Genomic DNA, 5,239 nt, shown 5'->3' on the forward strand with positions numbered 1-5,239 from the left:
AACTGAGGCACGAGAGAAAAAGTAATATTCGATCAGACCTGCTGACCAAAAGCAGCTTCTCTACGGGTGTTACAGCTGTGACTGACAAACGAGCCGTTACGAGAAGAAATAAGGCCTTGAAACAAAGGAATTCCACGAAAAATTCAAAACTGCATTAATTGCTCTATTTGATTGAAAATATGACATTGTCAAGTTTTTACCGATATTATACGTCTGCTAATGTCAGTGCCACACAGATTAAGTTACCCTAAAACTAGTTAATAAATCACGTGGAAAAAGTCGATGGAATGAAAGTCGTAGAACATAAAATTTCACGTAAAATGCTGACCTGTTGGCTCGTAAGACCTATCACTATATGCATAACGGGGGAAAATCACTGAGCAACGATGAATCTCGTTTTAGATTTAGATTGTAACTTCGGACTGGAATCTCATTGAACGGAGTAGAATTCTCTCCAGTGATGAGTCCCGCTTCGAGACGAGCCCCTGTGACCAGCGAAAATGCGTCTGGAGACGCCCTGGACAGCCAACTTGATTGTCGTCCGCCCCAAGGCATGACAACGGGGAGTAATGCTCTGGGGTGTTGTTTCTTTTCGTCGCACCCCTTTGGTTGAGGTCCACGACATCCTTACAGCACAGCGGTATGTCGATGATATTCTCTCTTCCCAATTTGGGAAGATAACGCCCGCCCGCGCACGTCGATAGTTTCTACTGCTTGTATTCATTTATGCCAAACCCTACCTTGGCCAGCAACTTCGTCGGATCTCTCCCCAATTGAGAGCGTTTGGAGCCTTATGGGTGGAGCTCTCCCACCAGCTCGAGTTAGATAGAATTTGGCACGATATTCTTCAGGAGGACATCGAACAACGCTGTCAATGAATGCCAAGCCGAATAACTGCTTGCATAAGGGCTAGAGGTGGACCAACACGTTACTGACTTGCTCAGTTTGTGAAGCTCTTTCTGTTGAATAAATCATACATTTTTCTGGAACTGTAGTCATTTGATTTTGGTACATGTACCAGTTCCCGTCCCATTCGGATAATTCCTTTGTGGTGCGCTGTCCCTCCCTCTCGCTCTCTCTCTTTCTTTAGAGTGTTATTACTAAGCATGCATGACTAAGCCACGGGGGCCTATTTTTATTTGTTTATTCAGTTATTTGGCCTCCATCATCTTCGCTCACTTACCCACATGCGCATTACATTGTAAAACGTGTGGAGCACACAAGTGAAGTACACTTGATACGAACCAAAACAAGGCTCTACAATCAAGCCTTCAGTTATAAAGCATACGTCCTACTATTAAGAGCGTATACAAAATTTGATAAATTGTAAAACAGTGTCAATTGCTATAAGCACAGTGATGACGGTTTCGAAAATGGTTCAAATTGCTCTGAGCACTATGGGACTTAACATCTGAGGTCATCAGTCCCCTAGAACTTAGAACTACTTAAACCTAACTAACCTAAGGACATCACACACATCCATGCCCGAGACAGGATTCGAACCTGCGACCGTAGCGGTCGCGTGGTTCCAGACTGAAACGCCTAGAACCGCTCGGCCACTGCGGCCGGCCTGACGGTTTCGGAGAGGGCATAAATTAATTTCACAACTTTTGATAATAAGTCTAAAATAGCCTAATATAGCAGGGAGCAAGGAAGAAGTAAATAAAAACTTCATGAAAAAGAATGCTATCCACATTCCTCTGTACACGTATACGCGAAGTCACATTAAGAACTCTCTTTCAGACTGATCAGTGAATCGTATATTCACACATATTAGAACCGTGTATACAAAACTACTCGTTACTGATGACCAGTCGCAAATTTGACGGAACGACGCTATAATTACGTATTGCGAATAAATGAAAATAGCCAATCACGATATTACGAACTGTATCACACCGAAATAGACGGAATTCTTGAGATTCATTAGACAATCATTAAGGCTGTACTCAACAAGGTACCTTGCTGGCCAGGGTAGTTGACTTACACCTTCTAGAGCACGTTGGGTGGCACGGGATACATGCGGACGTGCATTGTCCTGTTGGAACAGCAAGTTCACTTGCTGGTCTAGGAATGGTAGAACGATGGGTTCGATGACGGTTTAGATGTACCGTGCACTATTCAGTGTCCCCTCGACGATCATCAGTGGTGTACGGCCAGTGTAGGAGATCGCTCCCCACACCATGATGCCGGGTGTCGGCCCTGTGTGCTTCGGTCGTACGCAGTCCTGATTGTGGCGCTCACCTGCACGGCGCCAAACACGCATACGACCATCATTGGCACCAAGGCAGAAGCGACTCTCATCGCTGAAGACGACACGTCTCCATACGTCCCTCCAGTCACGCCTGTCGCGACACCACTGGAGGCGGGCTGCACGATGTTGGGGCGTGAGCGGAAGACGGCCTAACGGTGTGCGGGACCGTAGCCCAGCTTCATGGAGACGGTTGCGAATGGTCCTCGCCGATACCCCAGGAGCAACAGTGTCCCTAATTTGCTGGGAAGTGGCGGTGCGGTCCCCTACGGCACTGCGTAGGATCCTACGGTCTTGGCGTGCATCCGTGCGTCGCTGCGGTCCGGTCCCAGGTCGACGGGCACGTGCACCTTCCGCCGACCACTGGCGACAACATCGATGTACTGTGGAGACCTCACGCCCCACGTGTTGAGCAATTCGGCGGTACGTCCACCCGGCCTCCCGCATGCCCACTATACGCCCTCGCTCAAAGTCCGTCAACTGCACATACGGTTCACGTCCACGCTGTCGCGGCATGCTACCAGTGTTAAAGACTGCGATGGAGCTCCGTATGCCACGGCAAACTGGCTGACACTGACGGCGGCGGTGCGCAAATGCTGCGCAGCTAGCGCCATTCGACGGCCAACACCGCGGTTCCTGGTGTGTCCGCTGTGCCGTGCGTGTGATCATTGCTTGTACAGCCCTCTCGCAGTGTCCGGAGCAAGTATGGTGGGTCTGACACACCGGTGTCAATGTGTTCTTTTTTCCATTTCCTGGAGTGTATATATATTGCTCATTGAAAAAAGATGAGACAAATGAATTGACATAAAAGAGGACTGCGTTGATGTTAAGTGCGTTTTTATATAGATGCCACATTCTTTCGCTGCATGGAAGAGAAACTTTCGAAAGGTTGTTTCGTCTCATGTCCAGCTTCACTCAGCGAAACATTCATATCAGATACACGAGCAAGAGCCCTAGCATAGCACCCAATGACGTCTCTATAATAACTTCGTACTCACAGCTTTTCAGTTGTGCAATCATTCTACTCACTCGCCTACACTGGGTGGTAACTAGCAGACTTCAGGGACAGTCACGTCAAGCTTCCCGAGTGATATGGCGCTATGGTTATACGATGGACTCTCGTTCCATTGGACGGCAGTTCAAATCCCCATCATGACATCCATATTAAGTTTTCTGTTGCTTTGTTAAGTCACTTGATTCAAACGGCGGGATGGGTTCCTATGAAAAGGACGGGGCCGATATCGTTCTGCATCCTTTTGCTATCCGAGCGTGTGCTCCGTCTCTAAAGACCTTACCATCGACTGCATATTAATCCTTAATCTTCCTTACGCCGAGCTACACCACATCACCGACGTGAAAACAGCAAGTTAATGGCCAAATATGGATTGTGTACGACGCACGTGTCTATCTGGCTCTATCTGCTAGAGCTTTGTACTCCGTTGACACACGTTGATAGTGGGGGGGGGGAGGGGGGAGGTGCAAAGAGAAGCTAAGATTTGTCCCTTGCCAATTTGAGTGTCATTCCTGGCGTATGGTGTTAACTGACGCGAGTGCGGTGGCTGCTGGTTGGCACCCTGCCAGGCAGTGAGAAGGATCGGTGCCATAGGCTGCTCACTAAGTAGCAACGTTTTGTAGCACAGCCCAAACCTTCCCAACTCTCATATAGATTAGTACTTAGTCAGTTAGTTACATGTTGTATAAATCATTTCAACGATTCTTTCATCGAAATGATGTGAAACGAGTTAGTTTACAGGATATGTGAACATAATAGGTGTTAACATTAATGAACACATTGTTTTTTTAGCCCTGCTCATGCAACAACACGAAAAACTAAGTTTTTTTTTTAACGGACTACCAGGTTTTAAATATAAATTCGTCCATGAAATAGAAGGAGTCAACCAGGAGAAGTGGTTTTAGGTGAAATCTAAGATGAAATGATAATTAAATGGACACCCTAGCTGCAAACAGGCGTTGATGTACTTCATTGGGGACGTGTTGAAAATGTGTGCCCCAACCGGAACTCGAACCCGGGATCTCCTGCTTACAAGGCAGACGTTCTATCCATCTGAGCCACCGCGGGCACAGAGAATAGTGCGTCTGCAGGGACTTATCCCTTGCACGCTCCCAGTGAGATCCACATTCCCAACATGTCCACACCACTACATTCGTAGTGCGCCTAATACGAGGGCAGTTCAATAAGTAATGCAACACATTTTTTTTCTGAAACAGGGGTTGTTTTATTCAGCATTGAAATACACCAGGTTATTCCCCAATCTTTTAGCTACACAACACTATTTTTCAACGTAATCTCCATTTAATGCTACGGCCTTACGCCACCTTGAAATGAGGGCCTGTATGCCTGCACGGTACCATTCCACTGGTCGATGTCGGAGCCAACGTCGTACTGCATCAATAACTTCTTTATCATCCTCGTAGTGCCTCCCACGGATTACGTCCTTCATTGGGCCAAACATATTGAAATCCGACGGTGCGAGATCGGGACTGTAGGGTGCATGAGGAAGAACAGTCCACTGAAGTTTTGTGAGCTCCTCTCGGGTGCGAAGACTTGTGTGAGGTCTTGCGTTGTCATGAAGAAGGAGAAGTTCGTTCTGATTTTTGTGCCCACGAACACGCTGAAGTCGTTTCTTCAATTTCTGAAGAGTAGCACAATACACTTCAGAGTTGATCGTTTGACCATGGGGAAGGACATCGAACAGAATAACCCCTTCAGCGTCCCAGAAGACTGTAACCATGACTTTACCGGCTGAGGGTATGGCTTTAAACTTTTTCTTGGTAGGGGAGTGGGTGTGGCGACACTCCATTGATTGCCGTTTTGTTTCAGGTTCGAAGTGATGAACCCATGTTTCATCGCCTGTAACAATCTTTGACAAGAAATTGTCACCCTCAGCCACATGACGAGCAAGCAATTCCGCACAGATGGTTCTCCTTTGCTCTTTATGGTGTTCGGTTAGACAACGAGGGACCCAG

General features: G+C 47.2%; 1 non-coding gene across 1 annotated transcript; it reads right to left on the reverse strand.

The window, feature by feature from the left end:
* Positions 1-4,257: 4,257 nt before the first annotated feature.
* Trnat-ugu (transfer RNA threonine (anticodon UGU)) lies at positions 4,258-4,332 on the reverse strand. Its single transcript has one exon. It is a non-coding gene; the product is annotated as a tRNA-Thr (tRNA).
* Positions 4,333-5,239: the final 907 nt, after the last annotated feature.

This window comes from Schistocerca cancellata, chromosome 4 (assembly GCF_023864275.1).
Source record: "Schistocerca cancellata isolate TAMUIC-IGC-003103 chromosome 4, iqSchCanc2.1, whole genome shotgun sequence".
NCBI lineage: Eukaryota > Metazoa > Arthropoda > Insecta > Orthoptera > Acrididae > Schistocerca > Schistocerca cancellata.